This window comes from Anser anser (assembly GCF_964211835.1).
Source record: "Anser anser genome assembly, chromosome: 1".
NCBI classification, from domain to species: Eukaryota; Metazoa; Chordata; class Aves; order Anseriformes; family Anatidae; genus Anser; species Anser anser.
Window position 1 is genome coordinate 208,270,125 of NC_139720.1, and position 22,744 is coordinate 208,292,868.

At 38.1% G+C, this 22,744-nt stretch overlaps 1 protein-coding gene across 6 annotated transcripts in view; it reads left to right on the forward strand.

Moving 5' to 3' along the window:
• The window catches only part of TENM4 (teneurin transmembrane protein 4), a 1,267,116-nt gene that overhangs the window by 747,318 nt on the left and 497,054 nt on the right, over positions 1-22,744 (forward strand). For 3 of the 6 annotated variants that reach the window (XM_083820251.1, XM_083820252.1, XM_083820255.1), the window contains exon 6: positions 17,412-17,707. The exons of the other annotated variants lie outside the window; for them this stretch is intronic. The gene's annotated coding sequence lies outside the window, so the exon portion shown is untranslated. The remainder of the gene's footprint in view (positions 1-17,411; positions 17,708-22,744) is intronic. 6 annotated transcript variants of the gene reach the window in all.

Here is a 22,744-nt window from a genome sequence, read left to right on the forward strand (position 1 = left end):
GGGAATCATTTGGGCCTCCTGTTATGTTAATAGAGAAATAGAAAATCATTTTCTGTAGATGTTTCTCAATGCTCAGTAATACAATAAGTCCAGTGGCTAACAGAGCAGGAAAACCTATCTGAGAAAGTTGTCTCTGAGAAGGTTATTACTGGCAACGTGTCATGAAAAAGAGCTGTTAAGAACTAGAGTTCTTCAAATGGTGGATGCCAGTAGCTGGTGAAGGGCAAGAGAGATGAGTGAAGAGTTTTTGAGAGAGCTGCAATCCTTTAACTTGTAGGTGGAAAATTCCTTTTAACATGGACAGTTTTCCAGGGTGGTGTAAAGCTCTGGTAAGTGATTGGGTTCTTTCAGATCCTACCACAATTCAGCGGGGAAACAAAAAAAAAAAAAAAAAAAAAAAAAAGTAGAATGTGGCACAAGATGATGAGTGCAATCATTGTTAGAAACTACACTATTTATGTATTATTTGCATTGCAGTAACAATGACAGACTCCAATTAGAATTAAATCTTGCTTTGAAAGAATTAAGACTGTGCGAGACCCTCAAGTAGAAGTGAGATTGCTAAGGTGAGCCAACAGAGGTTACAAAACAGGTCAGTGGCAGAAGTGGGAAAATGTCATCTGAATCCTAGGACACTGCTTATGGCAGACGACCATTGTGCTACTGGGTCAATAAAGTCAGTGAGTTCTTCTTTCTTTGCAGGAATATTTATTATTAAACAGCTGTTATCAGTCCACCCACTCTACTTAAAAAAAAAAAAAAAAGCTAAAGGAAGGAAAAATCTAGAATCTAGTTCTTCCCTGGCAAACAGTTCACACTTTTCTGGATATGACTGAATTAGCTGTCTATACTTCTTCCTTTTCTAATTTCGCCCCATCACATTTAATTCTCCACCCTCGAGCAACCCTAAATAATTCCTCCATGAACTACTGTTCAGTAATCTAATAAGACAGTAAACTGTGCCTTGACATCCTAACCAAGATAGTAAATATTTAATATAATGCACTCTGTAAGGAGCAAAGTAAAATTAAATGAAAAGTCAGATAAAATGAGCTTAAATGCAATAAATACCAGTCACTATTCAGTGCCGAGAAGCTGCGTGTGTATTTGTTTCCTCTCAGTTAGCAGTATTGGCAGCCTACTTTTTTGTGGTTTTGAAATAGCAACAGACACCCACTTGCAAGTCTGCTTCATCATGTCTGTTAAAATAATTACTTACATTATTGGCTTTATTGTTTGGCATCCCAATTTATTTATTTATTTTTTTTTCAGTTATCTGCAGGAAGTCCAAAAATCTGTGTTGCTGAGTTGGTTATTTATTTATTTTTCTTTCCTTTTTGGTTTGCCTGAAAGAAAAAGAATACTGAAAAAATACTAATTTTTATAAAATAGTTTTGGAATACAGATTTAATCTAATTCTATTTCTAACCTGTGAGGTGGAAACATTCAAATGCAAGCAATAGCTATCCTTATACCTTCATTCCCACTTCAAATTGTATATAGTATCTTTTATTTATTGTCCCATGCTGTTTTGTACTCCCAGTGAAACTTTGTGTTCCGTCTATATGACCTGTGTTTTGCCATGTACTTTTGGGAAAATAAATAATTTCTATCCATTCATCACTTAGAAGCTGCAAAAACATATAGGGGAAGAAGAAATTTCTTGGTAGCATATGAAGAAACTGTGCTAGTTAGGATCCAAATTAACCCACATTAAGAACATTTCCAAATGTACAGTCATGGTTTCAAAGCTTCCCAGGACACCTTTGAGGATTACCATGGGTGTCTAGTATTCAGTACTCAAGAACTTTCTCTCATTTTGAATATTCAAAATCAATTATATTTCAATTTAGAAACAGAAAGAGAAAATAGTGTCTACAGGTTTTTACATTTTTTAACCAAAAGCTAAAAATAATGAGCATGTCCTGTTGTCTAATAAAAGAATGCAAATAGGTTTAATTATTCAAATTTTAAAAGTACTGAAACATCCTTACCTTCTATGCTCTTTTCTGAAGCAATCTCTTGAATACTATTGGCTTCCTGTATCAGAAATTTAACCCAAATTGCATTTTTCTGTGGGAGAATATCCCATGTTTCATGCTGATGCTGTTTCAGTCACACAAAGCCACGATATAAACACACTCACCTGTGTGTATACTTCCATGAATACAGCCTGTGTCTTAGGTCCGGGGACATCCTGGTTTTCTTCTGGTCTCCAATGATGTTCAGTCCATGAGAAAAAACAAAGCCTGGAAAACATCTTCCCTTTAATAAAGTTTCCATAAGGCTGACTGACTGCCCACACTGCCCAAAGTATGCCATTAACATAGAGGTTCTGGAATTCACATGGAAAAAAAATTTTTTTTGAACAATTAAAATAGTTTCTTATAGAGTGGCCACTACCAGTAATAAAATCATTGTTTCTTTGATACTGTCAGTATTCTACTGTGAATTAATTCAAGGAGATGTCCTAACCTGCCTTCATGTGCCTTGCACTGTCCTTAATATTGCTTTGCAGATACAGTTAAATACATATAATGAAGATCGCTGCTTTCTCTTGGTTCTGTGCCTTCCATTTTGAAGGTCAGCCTAATGCAGAATCATGTATTGGTCTATATCAGTAGTGTTTTGTTGTTGTTGCTTTGTTTTTTTCTTCAAACATGTCAGAGTGTCTCACAGCCAAACAGAATTATTCCAAAGTTTTTGAATGAGAGATGCTTGAAAGTGATAATTTTACTCTCCTTATCCCTGGGTAAATACTTCCTCTTGAAATGATAAGCTTATTGGTAGATATGCAACCCCTGCACTTTGGACTGGTTTATGTCAGTACAACTAGTCCAGAGGAGGGCCATGAAGATGGCTAGAGGGCTGGAGCACCTCTCTTATGAAGCCAGGCTGAGGGAATTGGGGTTGTTCAGCCTGTGGAAGAGAAGGCCTCAGGGAGACCTTACAGAAGCCTGCTGGTACCTAAAAGGGGCCTAAAGGAAAGCTGAGGAGGGACTCTCTCAGGGAGTATGGTGACAGGATAAGGGGGAATGGCTTGAAATTTAAACGGGGTAGGGTTAGGGGAGGTGTTGGGAAGAAATTCTTCCTTCTGAGGGCAGTGAAGCCCCGGCCCAGGCTGCCCAGAGGAGCTGGGGGTGCCCCAGCCCCGGCAGTGCCCAAGGCCAGGCTGGATGGGGGTGGGGGCAGCCTGGGATTGGGGGACGTGTCCCTGACCATGGCAGGGGGTTGGAACGGGGTGGGCTTTAAGGTCCCTTTCAACCCAATCTATTCTATGATTGTATGATTTTATAACCAACAGTTACTTTGAAGAAGAATGCACAGGCAGAGTACATTTTGTGTCTGTGTTAGGACTTAAGGACAACTCGACAGTGAAGACTAAAACTGAAATCAATAGGAACACAGTGGAAGAGGAGGGAATAAACCTGCTGAATAAGACGTAGCTTTTGCACAGTCATTACTCATTTTAACACCACATATTAGTAAGTTATTTGTTGCTATTACTGCAAGTTCTACAAAAACAGTTCAGACATTAAAATATGCAGCTTATGTTGTAAACATAAATTCCTGAGACTAAAACCAGTGTGAAAACAGTATCCCACTGGCTTGTAGAGCTGCTTAATACATTAGATTTGGTTCCTTCTAAAATGATGGCTGGAAAATGGCAATGGATAACAGAAAAGCCACGTCCAGAACCAGAAAAGGGGTTTAAAATGCCATTCCAATGAATTGCCTGGAGGATTAGGCAAAGGAGTGTAATTAAGATTTCTGATCTTTATGGAATGTTCCATGTTGTTAAACAAATAATAAAATTGATATTTATTCCTATAATAAAACTTAAAGAGATTTCTCTTGTTGAAATAAACTTAATGTACAGTATCATATGGTGGGCAAGTATCTTCATATATGACAGATTTAATGGGATTCACGAATTATGCCATGGCAGTGTTCAAGAAGCCAGGTGGTAATTTTACCTTCAGATCTTAAGTCTGGAATAGATTAATGAAGTCAAAAATTTGGGACCTGTTGACTGCTGCATTTATAGTTGTGTTATCCAATCTGTTGTTCTTGAAGTAATCTTTGAAACATTTTGGAGACCATTGCTTAGACCTCAGAGAGAAAGAAGTCCTACTTTACAGAATTTTAAGGCAGTATCTCAGGAGTCTGGTTTATTTATTTGCATGGCTTCTACTTTTTCTCGTTATAGCTATTCACTGGAATCATTAATAGTTTTATGTGTTTGCATTGACACTGAGATACAATTTGATAATGAATAGCAGAATGGTAGAATACTTTGGATTAAATTACAAGGGATGAAAGACAACAGTAGGCATCTGTTGCAGACTTTGAAATGAAAGAAAATATAAATTCCTTAGACTGGCTATACAAAAGCTGGATACAGGATATAGTGTTCATGTGGTATTTTAACTGTCTACACATCTGTTGGGTAAAAAACATTGTTAAGGATGGATCATCAAAAACATTCCTGAATTGCACAGAGGAATAACTTTATGAGGAGGAAAAAAAGATAACTGAATCTAAAGAAGCTGTTATGCTTTTATATTTTAGTAGTTAGAAAAAAAAAAAAAAAGTGTAAATCATGAAGCTAGTGGCCCCAAATTATTTTAGTATTTTAGTTCTTTATGAATTGGTGCCCAAAACACAGCATTCACTAGACTGAAGGAGAGAGATTCTGAGTGAGATTCATCCAGTAGAGATCTACAGTTGTCTACAGGTGTTTACATTTCTCTAGCTAGGTCTGCTGGTCTCTCTACATGGTCAGTGAAAATAAACACTTCTAGAATGTAGTTTGTAAAACTGAGTTTTGATGTTTATATCAGGATGAGCTTAGTTGTATCATGAACATGTCAATTTTTTTATTCCATTAAGTTTACGAAAGCCTAAAGTGACTGGTTCGGATGTGGATTATCTACAGTGGAGATATTAAAAGTTACCTAAGAAAATTTCCACCTTTTGTCTCAATTAAGAAATCTACAGAAATTGTCTAAGTGAAAAATGGCCTTAAAGTTCATGTTTTCATGGAGGTGGGCTTGCCCTACAGGCTGTGACTTATTTAAAAATCTTACTGAAGGGCTAAAATTAAATTCAAACTTTTGCAGGGAAGTGTCCATTGAGATGCTACTTGAACCTGCCATGTCACAGCTACGTTTATTGCTTTCACCAATCTTAAAGAACATTCTAATTGTATTTTCAGCTAATAGTAAGAGCAAAATCTTGACTGAAATGATGGAATAGGAAGTTACATAGGTTCCTTGTTGTATTTGAACCATCTGCAAATCCATCTGATATATTCCAGGTACATGCTTCCCTTTGAAGAGGTTGACGGCTCCATTTTTCCTTCTGGCCAACAGACAAGCATAAGAGAGAGGTCTAGGGCTGCCATTTGGCATATATACGGTCAGTCATACTGAGAGGGAAAAAAAAAAAAAAAAAAAAAAAGCTACATCAGTGAACAAGGGTGTAGCACTCAATAGGATCAGGGCAAGGCATAAAAGGATAAAAGGACTGAAATACTCTGATCAATTCCCATCCAAATCTTAAGAAGGGCCTTCCAATTTCTGCTTCAAAATAATAAACTATGTTTAATCACTAGGAAATAGTGTAAGGAGAATGGGAGATGTCAGAAATATGTGATTCAAGTAACAAAATGAGATTTGACCTAGAAAAATGTAGGCTAATAAATCTGAGAGGGAAGTAATCTAAAGCACCGTTATTAAGTCAGACAAAGATACCTGGAAAGCAGAAATGTCAAAGGAGACCTTGGGGTTTTAGAAGACAGTAAATAATATACATGTGTGCTGGAATGCTAGAGAATGACAAAAAGGCATGGTGTGATTTGGGTCTGTACGTGCAGAGTCTTCATTCCTTTGTCCATGGGGAGGTGATTTTCTTGCCGTATGGCAGTGATGAGATTGCACCTCGAATCTACTGATGTATGTTGACAAATTGAAGGGAATTCCGAGAACAACAGCAAAAAATCATTAAGGGGCTGAACGAGTTGACTTGGTAGGAAAAAGAAAGCCATATATTCAGAGGATAAAGGGAAAAGATTGTTTCTCTTATCCCAAGGTGACAAAGACAGGCATGATGGGATTATGTTAAACAAAAGAAAAATTGAGCTGCAAAGCAGGAAGAAATTCCTGTTGCAGTGTAGCATAAAAGAATTTTCCAAAGTATTTGGTGGAAGACACTTAAGGTAATTAAAGGGGGATGTCAGTATGAAAAGGGTAATCAGAACACAATTTGTTCTGGCATTTGTTACAAGTGACTTATGTTGTTATTAAAAATTAAAAGGAATGAGAATCAGCAGCCTATATTTTCAGTTTGTTTATGCTGCTACTGCATACGTTTTTTATCTGGTACTCAAACTGGTAGAAGCCAGGCATCCTTGTTATCTTGTTGACGATGTAGTGGTGACAGTCTTCCAAAAGAAGCTTTGGATATGCTAAACACTTTTTGAATACTTTCTTGTGACATCAAGATCAGGGTAGAAATGACTGATTTAGACTGCCTTCTTATACGGATGTATCAGAACTTGAAACTCCATAAATAGTCAATTGAGAAAAATATTCACGAAGATGAAATCAGATTTCTAAGGAAGGTGGTTTGAACAAGCTCCTTCACAAGTATTTGCATAATGAAACAACATCTATCGCTCTAAAAAAAAAATGTTAGCTGTTTGCATTGAAGAGAAAGGAGAAACTCTGTCACTTACGCTGAGCTCAGATATCTTTCTAATATATATTTCTAATTATGTATGGGTACATAGTATACAGTACTTAAAGTCTACTTGCGGAGAGGTTTCACTAAAAAATAAAATTACTCAATTAATAGAAAAAAAATCTAATTCACTATATCATTTTTAAACCTTGTTTGAGTAGGCTACTTCATCAGATGCTTCATAGTAGAGAAGATTTTGCAGTGGCAAGGGTATGGATTAATAAGTCTTTTCCAGCTGTAATTGCAATTATCTTGTGATGAGACTTTTTCACCATTTTACATTGGACTCCCTTCACAGCTAGAGTGTATGGCCAATAATACAGGGAGCTCATTTCTTCTGCTATTTAGCTATGAGAAATTAATGGCAATTAACTTCTAACAAGTTGACAGAAAATAGAATCTTAATGCCATTAGAACCTTAAACTGTGGAAGCTCCATTTGCTTTTTTGTCTCATAATCTGTTAATCTGCTTTAATATTTATGGATAATGATAGTTATATTAATTTCTCATTATTTTCACTCCCTCCCTCCTTCCCCCTCTTTTCTCTTGTTAACTGAATCTGTTTCTTGAAGAATAAACAAACTGATTTGTTTATACATTTCCCAAATGTGTGTTTGACAGAACCATCAGGTGAATGTGTCCCACACCATCAGTTTCCTGGGCCAGCATCTCAGAAATTTCTTTGCCCCACTGTCATATAATGGCCTGGAAACAGATGTGGTCTGGAGAGGAAGAAGAAAAAGGGACGAGGGTTGGCTCCGTTGCTGCTCTGCAGTCACACAGGCAATAACTAGGGCTGCACTGAGCAATGCTCTAAAAAGCCTGCTCACCTCCTACACTTCCGAGTAAGTCTGCTCCCTTACAAAGGGACCTCACAGTGAAAGGGCTTTGAGTCATCAAGTTCACCAAGTTCTATCAGTTTTCACGTACATCTGGTCTACCATTTCCAGTATATTTTCCTTATTACCAAGAAGATTTACCGTAAAAGGGTGCCTCTCACATTCATTAGCTTACTTTTTAACTGAAAAATTTTACTTACCCTAATAGAGGAGAAAAGGGACTGTGTAGAGAAGGTGTAAAGCAGCTCTTCAGCCAAGCTGACTAGGACAAATTTAGTGGACCTCTTTCATTAGTTGCGAAGGTCATGTCTGATTGACTTCTGTGGCGCTGCACCAACGTAATTCAAAGCACAGTTTGTTCCAGTGAAGTTGGTCCTGATTTCCTGTTGCAGTTCTTCTGGCTTTTAAGCTATTTAATAGTGTGAAGTGAGTGTAAAAGTTTTCCTGGGGTGATTGGCCATGGTTTTAGACTCCTTATATATTTACTTTTGGTTCATGAATGACTATTCAAGGGAGGCAACAGGGGAAAGACTCTTTAATTTGTCTGATCATTCCTTGATTCTACACCATGTTAATTTCTAAAAGAACATTCTTACATGTTCTACATGTCTGGAAGTATTTAACTTCAAAACACTTCTTTCATTCTACAGATTGAAAGGTATTTGAATCTACATACTGGATTGCTAAGTTCCCTCTGGATATTACTTAGGCTTAGCGCAGAAGTGGAATACAGTAGCAATGGGCTTTTCATAGGTTTGGCCCGGTTTATCTTATTTTACATAACTATATCAAAACTAATCTCCCATGGTTTGTTTGCTATACGTAGAAGGATAGTTTTTTAACGTACAAAAGGCCAGTTTATTCTAATGGGATGAAGTCATCTAAGAAGGGCAGTTTGGTGCTCAAGACTCATGTCTCCCAGGGCATCTCACTGCACCATGTCTTTTTACTGTAGAACTATAACAGTGTCAGCCCCTTGTTTGTTTATATTTAAATACCATATGGAATTTGCTAACATTAATTGAAAAGCTAATTAATGGATTTTTTTTTTATGAGACGCTTATTCTTCTGAATTGTCTTTGATAGTTATTGCTGAAGAATTGTATGGCTTTGAAATACAATAAGTAGCCTGAAAATATCCAGTAGCAGTGAGTTCAAAACATGTTGTTAATTTCCAGTGCCAGAAAAGCAGTGTTGCCTGTTGCATTCAGATATAGACAGATCTGATTCCTGTAGCTGAACAAGTACCAGGTGGTTCTGCCCCCTTGTTTGGTGGACCAGCTCCTTTTTGTTATTAATACATTAACCTCCAGGAGGTTTTGTTTGGTTGCTGACCTATTCCCCAGTGACTGCTTTCAAGTGGAAGGAGAGGTAAATCTGACAAGGAAGCAATAATTCATGGACAAAATGACATCCCCAATGAAGCGCTATGGCAGTGGAAAGATTTCCCCAGCAGACACATGCATCCCAGCTCACCCCTGGTGGAAGTTTATTTACTTCAATGTGTCTCCTCCAGACTTGATTTTGGTGCAGTGCATCTTAAACATAAGACCAGTTTGCTATTTCAGAGCTCTCACACATTGGTAAATTTGACCCGTATCTTAAATGTTATATGAATTTAGTCATAACAACTTATTAGCCAGGCTCTGTTGTATGTATGTGCTTCCTGCTGAATTGCATTGTGTATGACAAGAGGCAGTGGACTTCAAAGAAAAAGCATGTAAGTGAGTTGCTTGTATGAGCTGATCTTTTGGCAGAAGTTACACAAAAGCAAGAAAAGCGCCACCTTAACAGGGACGAAAGACCAAAAAAAAAAAAAACAAACAGAAAGCAACCTTTCCTTTCCCTGTGAGGCCATTAATTCTAAGGAAAGAAGAGGGCCATAATTCTTCCACGAAACCAAGTAACAATCTTTTAATAAGCATCATTAAGTCTTTAGATTGAAATAAGAGGCTATCTGCCCTTTTATCCCATATTATATTGCCCAAATTCCTTTTTGCCATCCTCACTGTGGTTAGATGAAAGCCCCCTGTTTTCATATTGATCACTAAAAGCACTTTCCCCTTGTACCAGTTCACTGCATCACTTCTAAATGCAGTTCATCTGATCTCTCTAGCTTTGCCTGCTGCTCATTCAAGGCTACAAAAACTGTAGTTTCAGGCAGGTCTTGGAACCAAATGATCGTGTTTCTTACCTCATTCCAGTGGATAACATTAGGATCTTTGTTTAGGTGGGACTCAGAGTAAAAATAAAGCTCGCTTTGCTTTCCCATGCATGCCCACACACGTGTACACCTATATATATACACACCCCTCTTTCTCCAAAAGGGTTATATGAAGCCAGAACAGTAGACATCTGTGTGTTTGTGTGTGTTCATGCTTATTAATTTTCAGTAAAATACTTTCCAAATGCTAGATGATGGGGAAGCATAGCTGCATTAAAATGTTACCCCAAGTACAATCTAAGCTCTTCAAACCTGTGGATTGAAGGGTTCTCAGATATATTCTTTTTCACTGGCAAAAAGCAAGTTGCTGTTTGATAAGGAAATTGATATATGCAAACAAAGTCATTAGTTTAGAGGTTAAATTAATTGAGAAATTATTTTTAAACTGGTCTGAGCTTGTGTTATGCTGTTTCCTTACAGTTGCTTGCCTGTGGCTGTAGTTCTTATTTCCACTTGCGGTCTTTATTTGCATGGAATTTTACCAGTGTGAGACTCAATGGAGTGGTTCCATGTCTGTATTCCCTTCTTCTATCTCTGTCAGACAAAAGAAAACAAATCCAGATTCTAGCTTGAAGGAAAACCATTTGCAGTGATAAGAACCAACCTCATGTATCAGATAGTGTGGAAGCTCAGAACAACATTTTAAGGGCCTGTTCCTGGGCTAAGATGAAGTGACAAGCAGAGACCCACACAGCAGGTTGGATTTTATGAACAAACATCAGCGGGGTATCTGCCGTGTTCAAAGCAGTCTGCAAGCTGCAAACTCAAAATCACACAGAATGCTCGTCTTTGAAATAATTCAATCCTCCCATAGTAAAATCCTTACCAGTCTTTGGCAGGGCATGTTCCCATCTTGTTTATATTAATGTTCCCAGTGTATCTTGATTTTACAATGATATAAGGAGCACTTTCTCTATTGTGTTCCTTGTGCCAAGCAAATATATTCTGTATATATCTGATACCTTGGATTAGGTTGTCAGCAAATGAGAACAACCAGTAACTTCTGGCCAGGTTTCGCCCTCCCTGCTCCTTCCCACAAGATTTAATTGATCAGTTTCATCATATGCAGCTTAACCTTATGCAAGAATGTGAAAGAGCATATGGTTTCGATCCCCGAAAGATAATTGACCCCCAGGTGATTTCAGTAAAATGGGAAGAAAAAAAATATAGTGGGGTTATTTTTGGAAGGGACAAGAAAAGAAGGAAAGAGGGGAATGATTTCACCTCCGGTAGCTTTTGAACTCTGAGCCCTAAAATCTCGGGTTTGATTAATGCACTCAATCCACTTATTATGGGAAGGATCAGTTGAAGCAGATCTCAAGGTCTCCTGGTCATGAAATTGAAGCCCTACAGCATCAGTGTGAACTTCCTATACCAGCAAGACCATTCCCTTACTCAGCAATGAGCTTTCTTGCTCTTGCTAGTCTGATCACAGAGTACTCTCTAACAATGTTTAGAGAAATAATATTGCTCTGGCTTCTCTTGCCTCCTCTAGGGAGATGAACTCCACAGTAACTCACTGGACATTCAGTATAAATTTTTCTTGTATTCTTCTCCTCAATTTGCAAGTTGAAAGCTATTTCTTACGTTTATTGCCTCTACTTTATGCTTTTCTTTCTATGACACTGCGTCTGTGTTGTACTGGCAATGCATGATAGGAGATGGGCTGTTAGATTTCTATGTCAAGTCCTATATTCATAGTCTTCCCTACACAGTCTAAACATATTTGTAGACTTTTCATCTGATAAAGGTCATCTTCTGAAATGCAGAGGTGCAGAAGAATCTTCCTTAATCTGAAAACAGATTAGCTGCAGTGATCTTTGCTACAGACAGTTCTTTTGTAGAAGAAGGAGGCTCAACATGTTCTGGACAGGTTCACCCTTGCTTAAAAGGAATTTCGAATCATGCCAATGTCTTGCAGTTGCAGCTTGGGAGATTTTGAGCAGGGGCTAATATTGAGAAATAGAGAAGAGAAATTAAGAAAATAAATTAAGAGTGACTGTGAAAGACCTATATCCTTCCTTCTCTGTCCTCCAGCGACTGGAAGAAGGAAAGATGAAGAAAACAATGATTTTCTTTAATAAATTCAGATGGGAGGCAGAACTCCAAGTATGCTGCTTGCCTACTAGAGGCACGATGACATGAAACACGAAGCTGTCAAGCAGGGAGCAGAGCTGATCCAGATCTGGCAAGTCTAACATACTGAGCTCAACAACCTAGACTCCCTCCTCTCCAGCCCCATCAGCAAGAGTTAAATCTTATATGTTCATTCAGCAGTGAGACCCAAAAAATGCCATCTCACTTATTGAATGGTCTCTGGCACCAAATGCAGTGGGGTAGCAGGTGATGTGGCCCTGGTGACGTGCTCAAAGGAGCCCTGTTGGGTAACACGTCTCTTCTTTGAGCTACCACTTCATTTGATACAGTGCACGCTCACTGCTCCCCCTGTCCTGCTTTGAGTCCTGGAAAGGACAATGCTGCAGAAATCTATCCTTCTGCTAACAAAAAGCCACATAGCCTCGGTCGGAAATGCTGTCCTACACCAGGTGGTTGCCCTTAGATCTCTTTGAAAGAGTCTTCCATATTTAGTTGCTGGATCTGCTTCTGGCTTGGAGACTAAGCCCTTTTGAGTCAGTAAATCCTGGCAAATGTTTCAAGCACCTGCCTTGCTTCTGGCTGAATGCTGAGCCGTGCTACGGTTCGGCAGTTGCACGGTGTCTTTCAGGCTCTGAAATCCTGGATCTGTTGAGATGATTCTCCTGCAGTTCCGTGGGATGCTCCTTTTGACACCAACCATCTGCCAGTTCTGGCTGTGCAGGTATAAAGCACGTGTGCCAACCTGACATAGTGTCAGCACTTAAAATCCCCCAGCAATGTGTGTTGTGTACAAACAAAATGCTTCTTTCCAAGTATGGAGGAAAAATAACATTCTGAAAAAAAAAAAGAAAGAAAAAAAAAAAAAGTCCCCAAGCTCCCTGGAGAGAGAGAAAAAACAATAATTCTCTTTCTTGCCAATATCAAAAGATCAGGTGATAAAGGGAGAGGAAAACTGTCATTTATGATAGAATTAACACATGGTTAGGCAACGAGATACATGGAAAGAGGTTGATAATACCAAAATCCATGTGTATCAAGTGCAGCCATGGCAGCAACATGTGACCACCAGGTCTATCACAGAGACTGGGAGGGACTTTTGGAGATCATCTATCCCAACGTCCCTGCTCAGAGCAGAGTCAGATACAGCAGCTCAGGGTTGTGTCCAGTCAAGTTTTTAAAATCCCCAAGAATGGAGACTCTGCAGCTTCTCTGCACAGCCTGGTCCAGTGTTCACCCAACTTCCGCCAGGCCAGAAACTTTATAGTTTTCATTTCTCCACAGTTGATTCTCTGATATAGAAGAAGTGTATGTGTAGGATAACAGCCCTTATTAGGTAGACCAAAAAGGTCTCTTTACAAGGCTTTGGCAACCTGATGGTTTCTTGATGACTAAAGTATCCACTGAGCTTTCTCAGATGAAGCAGAGCGACCCTTGGTCCCAGTATTATTCATCTTATTTAATAAAGGATGTTCTGGCGGTATATTCAGGATCAAGAAGAGTTTTGTTAATGCTGGAGGACGGTGCCAATATTGTAGCCAATTAATGTGCCTGTTCCTACTAATGATAAATGAGTCTGTCGTCAGTTCATCTGGCATTGTGCCTCCAACCTTACATAATCGTTTGTGGATATACCCAAGGGTTTCAATAGCTAATATTTCAACTTTTACAGGTCATCATTCAAGAAAGATGGACTTGGTAAATAGTAATCTGCAACAGAAAGCTGGAGGTGGAAAAAAAAAAAAGGATACAGATGATGATTAGCTCTGTAAAATGGACTCAAACCTGTTGGTGGAAGAACCTTTTTGGTTTTATTTCAAACAATGTTCTGTGACAGGAGAGAAGGAAAAAACATATGAAGAACACTGATGGATCCAGTCATGTTTAGCTTTCATGAGTTAATGGCTCATTTGTAATTGAAATTTGCAATGGTTCTGAAATTGCAGGGAGTGGTCTGAGACCCAACAGGAATAATAATGACTTGAGACAAAATTTCTTGGTAGAAACTGAAGTTCTGCTGTTCTTCTTTGGGGGAAACACAAGCCACAGAATGAGAGCCCTGCAGTTCCAAGGTTAGCAGAGGAGCTGGCAGGTAGAGGGAAATCCGGGGAGGGAAGCAGTGAGCATGAAACAATCTCTGTGTGTCTGCACGAGTGCAATGTTGTGTTGTACAACCAAGGCTTTTTGTCTGTCAGCCAGGCATTTGAGCTGAAAAGCCTCTTCACAAGGTCCTTGGAAGACTGTAATGGCTCCCCTGTTCAGGGCAATTCACATTGTCTAACAATTTCATGTTAATTCAATGTGCGAATGAGGGGATCTAGGCTTTGAATTCTTTAATGGTTACGATCCTCAGTTAGTCAAGGCACAGGCAACAGTGGGAGGCAGGCAGAGGCAATGGATGGCTCTGCTCAGCTGGATGTGCCACCAGATAAGAAGACTGTGGTGGCCATGCCCAGCTTGCCTTGTTGCTCCTTCTGATGGTTTTCTATCCATACTCTCATGGATAGATCATTATGGACCAGCTCGTCACAAAGACCAAAGCACACCATCACAAGTCAATCCCTCTGACTTAACAAGGGCATGAAAGTTAGCTCTAGCCTAATTTTAAACAGCAGATCTCTGAAGTCAATGGAGAGAGGCACCTTCAGAGGGCAGTTCAGAGCAGGAATCTAACTATAAGGCCAGCATTAACCTTTATGACTATTCGGCTTTCTCCAAGAGTCAGTGATATTAATTCATAGCTGAGCAGAGAAGACTTTGGTTAAGGGGCAGCCCCAATATCAATAAAAGTGCCACAGTGTGCTCTCTGTATCACAAAACTGCCATATGTCTCCACTTATGGGGATTGGGCATGAGGGCTGAGAAGGGAATTGCTTTCCCAGGGCAGGTTAACGTAACAAAAAGTGAGCAGCTCTGCAGCCCTTAATCTCCCTAAAGCCCATAGTCTCGGCCCTCCTATGCTTTAGTCCATGCTATGCTTCATTATGAAGTCTTTAAACACCTAAGCTAAAGATAGAGAAAGTCATTTATAAAGAAAACACAACTTTGGCTCCCTTAGTGGGATTTTTGGAGAAAAAGTAAGGTTCCTCTTGGGTTAAGCTTATTAGATTTTGTAATTTTGTTTATATAGTATTAAAAACTCCAAGTGCTATGGAGTAGACACCCAAAATGAACATTCAACTCTATAATATTTAATAACTCAAAATAAATCAAGATATTCAGAATTGGCAGTTTTAAACATTACAGCAAGGGTTTTTTTCTTCCAAATATGGAACACCTAATTCCTATTTAGTAAAAAGATCTTACAGTTTTGTTTTGATTTTTAATAATAATATTATTTACAGTATTCCAGTAGTTGCAGCTTCAAGAAGAAAACATAAATAATGCTTGAAGTATAACAAGATACTTTGAACTTGTGCCTTTATTATTATTATTATTATTTTTGCTGTTGTTATTGCATTTTTGTTTGGTTTTGGCTTAGGTTTTAATATAAATTTTGTATCATCAAGAGGTATCCTGTACCAATCTTCTTGGATTTAATTATGTCTGGAATATACTGCTTGTTGTAAACAAGGCACGGTTATTTAACATGCAGATTTTAGTTCAGGGATTTGAAGCAGCCTAGTGGGCTAAGAAATATACTCCATATTTCCATTCATTTGCTCATAGAACTTTGTCAGGACTCACCAGATACCTTTGAATAATCTCAAATTTTCTTTGTGTTGTGATTTTTCTTTTCCTTATTGAATTAATGTTATGAATACGTTAATGGAGCTGCTGGTGGAGAGAAGATACACTGTTTCATTTCCTTCCCTGCTATAGATCAGCATAGTGCCACTTACATCAGTGAAGCTACTATTTACCCCCCAGTTGAACATCTCCTTCTTCAGTTCTAATATTAACCCAGTTAAAAATAGGTGTTTTATATTTAAACCTCTGCTTCCTGAAGTGACAGTAGGTGGGGCAACTTGTAACATGATCAACAATTACAGCATTATCTCCACTGGAATCCATTTATGTCAGCTCCTAACAATCAAAACATAACAACCTTTTGGAAGTGCCATTGCTTTAATTTTTACAAAAATAGCAAGGATGTTATTTAAAAGGCACGTGAGCCCTGATCATGTGCATACTCACGTATGTGCATAAACAACGTGCAATATGAAAATGTATGCATCCTGGTACGCAGCCTGATTCCTGAAGCATTACTTGTGGAAAGGGGTGGTGTGCATGCAATTTGTATGGGGAATGGCAACATGGTAGGGTTGGGAACTCAAGGCCCTGTTTTCAATTCATAACTTGTGATTTATCTTTATAAAATGCCCAGAGTCATTTGAAATGACCAGAGCCATTTGAAATGCACAAACTTATTCAAGAGACTGTCAGAGAAGGTGCAGGATCTGCAGGAAACCCGTGCCTTTCGGGAGTGGCAGCTGAAGGACATTCAGTGTAATTAGGGCACTTCTAGTGGACCTGGACCATTTTGGATGAACAGCTAAGTTGAGCTGTGTCTTCCATCTATAGTCAAAATTTTTCCAAGTTATTTTTTCATAACACTGAGGGGCATGTTAATTGTTATGGGAAGTTATTGGCCCTTAGCAAGATTATATACTGGCTCATTTTTACAGCTGTGCCGCATATTTCACCTGTGACTGTTTTCACTAAATAAGTGACATTGCCTGAACGTATCTCACAGTAAAATATATAGGTTTAAGTGCTATGAAATTGAGAGTTGTGTTCGAGACCCCATTAAGTACTGAGTTGCTGAAAAAAATACTTAGGACACTTCCAACTACATTGCAAATTGTCTGAACAGTATGGGCCATGGAACTGAGACAGTCATTTTTGATGTACGTTGAAGCAATTGGTCTTACCCATGTGTTAGACTCTCAGGTCTGTCGCTAATTTCTTAAAAAAAAACAATAAAAGTCTGTAGAAACTACAACAATTTCGTGACATCTTTAAATTAGTGAATGGGGTTTGTTACCAACCCTAGCATTAAATCTAGAAAGGAAGAAATACATTTGTTGTTAGACAATTTGCCCCTTGGGAAGCATGGTTTCTCATTCTCCAGATTTAAATATGTGTACATACTAACATAGGCCCAATTTTATTCTGCTCACCTTGAAGGACCTCACATTAGATGTACAATTGCTCCTTATCCAGCCTTTGAGACCACATCAAAACTGTGAAGCCACCAATGGAAGGTGGTATGTCCTATGTACTCCCATGTACTGATCCTGGAGAATCTCAGGTAGGAACGAGCCTGGCCCATGCCATGATCCACTTCTGGTTGCCAGGGTTTTCTTCCTGTGGAAATCAAAGCATGGGAAGGCTGCTGGGACATAGATGCATCGCAGATATGGAGGAAGGTATCCATTTCTCAACACCAGTACAAACTTGAAGACAGATAAAAGTTGTCTGTTGTGACGGTAGCCTGGGAAGAAGGATGTGTAGGTGCTTTACTACTTTTTTTTTTCTTTTTTTTTTTTTTTTTTTTTTTTTGTAGATACTTAAGTACTCACAGATAGGGGGAGTTTGTCCGGGTCTTTGGAATTTTGAAGTCTCCTACAAGGAATATCCTGACAGCTGCCATGCAAACAACCTTTACAAATCCATGCCAGTCTTTTCTGACACACAACACCTGGCTCCTTTTCTGTAGTGAGAATGGCTGGACCATTGCAGTGGTGCACTGATTTTTGTGGATGGTGAACACAAAAAGGGGATTGAGAAGACACCACCCGAGTTATTCTGACACTTGACTTGAGTGCTTTCTATTCTTAGAAAAATGAGGATCTGAATTATGTAAGTACACCATCATTGTTTCTTAGATTTATGTGTAAAAATGAGAGGAAAAAAATAATAAAACTTTTAATCTATTATGTGTATGGGATTTATACATCTATCATTTTCTTTCAGTGTGCATTTATAGTTCAGTGGAGTTGATAAATCAAGATATTTCTTGTGATATTACAGAGCATCATTATTTGTCTCTTGATTTCATGCTTTTTTCTTTAAAGAAATGAAAAGAGCAAAACCCACAGAACTAAATTTGGAGTGTCATTTTAAATTTATTGTTTAATAAATTGTGATCACTTGAAAAATCCATTTTTTTCTGTATTGATAACAAGAGATTTAAACAAAGTGATTGAATCAAGACAAGAAATACAAGGTTCCCAAAGCTTGAATAAATGATATTGTCATGTTAATGTGCTGTTCTGGAAGTTCATTTGAAGTGTAAGAAATAATCCACATATAATTTCATGACAGCTCATATACTCCTTAACATAATTTATTCTTGACTACAGAGCCTTTGTGCAATCTTTCATGAGCATTTCCAACTCACCAACAAAACTCACCTTTTTTATCTTCTGCACTCCCAGTGCAAAGATAACACTTTCTTCACAACATGTACAAACTCTATATTTATAGACTTCCAAATTGACAAATTTATCTTGACTTCCACCAACACTTTTGCTGAATGAGCGTAACACCACTGATTTTACAATACCATGTGTATCTACTACTTTTGACTCATCTAATGATGCTGCATAAGATGCCTTTTAGAACTGTATTATCTCCCATATAACATTATTTGTGCTTAACAAATAATAAATAGAACTTGTCAGCCACAGAATACTGTACCTTGGTTTTTCAAATGACTGCAAATCCTACGGTATTTGGGGAAGTAAAAAAAGAAAATCAACAGAAATTTGAAATGTTCTTAAAGTGATACATACACCAAGGTTTTAAGCAGCCACAGAAAAGATGTAGGAACACAATTAAGATTATTTCTACAACTTACAGTCAGCAACTCCACATTTCAAAGTATAGAAACAAATTAACAAAAGCTATAGTTACCTGACTTGTAAGGAGAGGGTTAAGAGTCTTATAACATTTCTGTTTTTGAAGCCCATCAGAGGAGAATGTCTTTATTCAGAGAGAGCTTCAAAGTATAGCTTTATATTTCACATATGTACTGATTTTCCACTTTTCCACTGGTTTTGAACAAGAATTGTATGCTTGTATTCTTCCCTTGGTCCAGGCTATAATTATATATTTCAGATTATGGTGTTTATATAGTAATGAGAAGATCCTGAATTCTTGCAGCTTAGGGCAAGTTCTTGAAAATACACATTTTAACAGTGACAGGCAGGTTGTTCTTGGTATGTCTTTATTAAAATAAATGTGTTTTAAGGATTTTTTATATCTCTGACTGTAGCTCACTGATTTGCTAGAGACTGGTATAGCAATAATAAGGGTGAATGGGGAATAACAAGGGTGTAATGGCTATAAACTTAAAAAAAAAAAAGTGTAGATTTACATTAGACATTACGAAGAAGTTCCTTACTACGAGGGTGGTGAGGCACTGGAATGTTGCCTAGAGGAGCTGTGGGTGTCCCGTTCCTGGAAGTGTCCAAGGTCAGGCTGGAAGGGGCAGTCTGGGCTGGGGGGACATGTCCCTGCCCATGGCAGGGAAGTTGGAATTACATTACCTTTAAGTTCCCTTTAAACCAACCCAAACCATTCTATGATTCTATGAATAATGTCATTATATCAAGCCTCTTTTCTTTTTCCTTTGGGGATTCCCAGAGATATTTCAATAAAAAGAAAGAATAGCCTAAGCTTCCTGACTGTGTTAGAGGGAAAAACAAGTTTTTTTCAGGACAAACGAGAAGTGTGGCAGGTCAATAGTGGAGCACTCTGTTTTCCTATCAAAAAAATAAAAGTAATGAAAAGACTGTGAATGGTAAAACGGAGCAGTTGGCTATTTTGTCAGACATGCAGATATGAAAAGGATGTTGGTGATACCATGAAATATCTCCATATCTCCAGTTTTTGTATCAGAATTTGCTCTTTCTCATTCCTGGAACAAAAAGCCCATAAGTATCAGGACTTTCTAAAAAGGAGGGACAAAACTCAATTGGCAAAAATTGTACCGTTTCCTTTTTTAAAAACAACTATCAACCTAACCTAGACTTTTTGACAGCAATGGAAACAAGCCAAGATGATATTAAAATTGGTATTGTGCTGGGGGTAAACATTCCCAGCCAGATGTATGGTACATACCCTGCTGTGTGTATGAGTATTTATAGATATGTCTATACAACACGGTCAGTCAAGGGAAAAAAAAATAAAAATATTGGAAGGTGTGTTGATATCTGGTTGTCCATGGCTAAAACATACAGTATTAATACTTTGTACTAGCAAATGAAAGCAAAGAACATAAATGAAAGGTTGTTCCCATAGTGATTCAGTTTTTCAAAGACATTAATCTGTACTACATATCTCATGGAGTGAATGGGGGATCCATTCATCCTCACTTCCAGTGGTACTATTTGATAGTAAATCATGTCCACATCTACCTGTATATAGGACTCTCAGAACTGGGGCGAATTTAAGTTATCAGAACCACGTATCTACCCCCATGCTGCCAGGATGGAGATTTACATTTGAAATAGGAATTGTTTTATAACCTTGCAGAAATGAACAAGGATAATAAATGGATCAGTATGTCTGGCCAGTTTGGAGTTCCTGCAGAAATGTTGCCATGTAAGGATCTCCTGTGAGGTACTCACATATCAGTGTGATTAGCCTGGTAGAAAGACCTCTGTATTGGGGAAGCAAGGTCAATGGTCCTGGAACAAAAGGAGACATAAAGATTCAATAATAATATCTTATTATTCTATCAAATGATGTCTGCAGAACACTTTAAAATCATTATATCAAGGACAAAGGATGCTATATATATAGTAAGAGGGTAAAGGCTGACATTTCTACAGTGCATTTAATTAGCAGAATTCCATGCAAGCCTGGCCTTTGGAAGAAAAATAATCTTTGGTTGCACACTGGGCATGTTGAGCTTCCATAATAAACACACAGGGAACCCCTCTAGGGCACCTACTGAATCAAGGCTATTGTTTTGCTGGTGCCCTGTCCTCAAAGACCCTAAGGTTGAAAGACATTCTATAAAAGTGAGCTCTGTTTTGCTTATTACAAGTAGGGGGTTGATAGAGACATGAAACAGCAGAAGTCATTGATCATTTTTATTAAAGGTGCTTCTCAAGCTGTGGGAGCCCTTGACACTACTGAATTTCAGTGAGGAGACGACATACCTAGGTAGGAATATTTCCCCAAGCAAGTACAAGCGATATTCATTGGGACGTGTTGTTGTTCCTTGTGGAAAGGAGTGGTCAGATGAGCAGTAGTTAGCACATTTTTATTGGTTCTACTAAGAAATCAACAGTTTCTTCTTCTGTTGGTGGTTATCATCCACTTCCCTGGGACATGCTAATTTAAGGTACCCAGGCTGTCAGATTAACGGACTGCAAAATAAAGCCGCCTATTTTCTCATGGAAAGGTTCACTGCTATTGTTATGAAAAAGGGACATAGGCAATGATCAGAGATGATTATCTGACCGTATCCTCCATTCTCACTTTGTATCCCACATGGTTTGTTCTCTCTTCAATCACAGTTTCAGTTATGGATCTTGCTCTTCAGCTGAATTCAAGGACGTTTTGAGGCATAGTGTGGAGACCATAGGGCTGAGATGTAGTAATCTTACATCTATTCTGGATTTGCAAGGAGGTCTTTAATAGATTATAGTGCTCTATCTTGCCTGTTTATAAAAGGAAAGCAATGAGACGGACTGATATTTGTAAAGGCCACTGAGATAAATAGAAGAACCTTATCCACCCCCTTAGGAGTTACGTGCTTTTATTATTTTATTTTATTTTAATCTTTTTTTTTTCCCCCTTCATGGTATAGTCTTTCTAGAAAATAAACCCAGGATGGGCACAGGTGATATACTCAGACCTTTGCAGCCTCTACTCTATAAATTGATTTCCAGAGCCCTATCCTTTAGCTGAAAATAGTCAGCTATACTACTTGTTTCATTAGACATGGATCATTTCTATAGTGCATGGCTTACACTGATCCAGGAAAATTTATCAGAAGGATTTGGGAAAGACATAGAATGCCACAAAAGTGGCAGATAAAGCTGATGCTGTTTTTACAGGTGGGACAAGGAAAAATATATGTGCTGATGTGCACAGTAATACTTTTCCTCAGATACAAACCCGTCAGGGTAACAACATTATATGCACTGAGACACAGAGCTCTCATACAAACCAAAAACATCTTTAGAAATTGAATATTTATAACTGAATTAACAAGACTGCCACTATGGTAGCTTGAGATTTGAAGTCAGTCTTTGAGAGTACAAATTGTGTAATGGACAAAATTGTATAATGGGTTAAAAAATAAATAGTCTTTCTTTTTTACTTTCTTTCTTTCTTTTTTTTAACTTTTTCAACATGCAGATGATCAAATCTTAGAACAGCTTGTGCAATGAAATTATGTAAGTCCAGTGAACTTGTGTAACCTCCACCCTTGTCAAATAATGGGATGTCCTTTATTATTTAATATTAATAATATTATAATATTATAATATATTATATTAATTATATTAATTATATATTAATAGTATATTATTATTATGAGTGACCTAATCTAAGTGGACCTGTTTATGAGCTGGAGGTTTAAGTACAGATCTCCAGCTAGCCCTGACAAACCTGAATTATTCTGGGTTCTGTGAGCTATGAAATGACAATCAGAGGAAATGATGTGGAACGGATAGAATCAAAGACCAAAACTCAAAGAAAAATCTAGAAAGCCATCTCTGTCAACATCCAAAAGCATCCCTATAGGTACAGATGTCTTAGTGGTGTAAGGAGTTTTCCCATTTATCTGTTTTTTAGAGGGAAAAACAAATCCATGTTCTCTGTCAGCTCTTGGGAACAGTGAATTTGCTGACACCCACCCTGAAGCTTCAGCTAAAT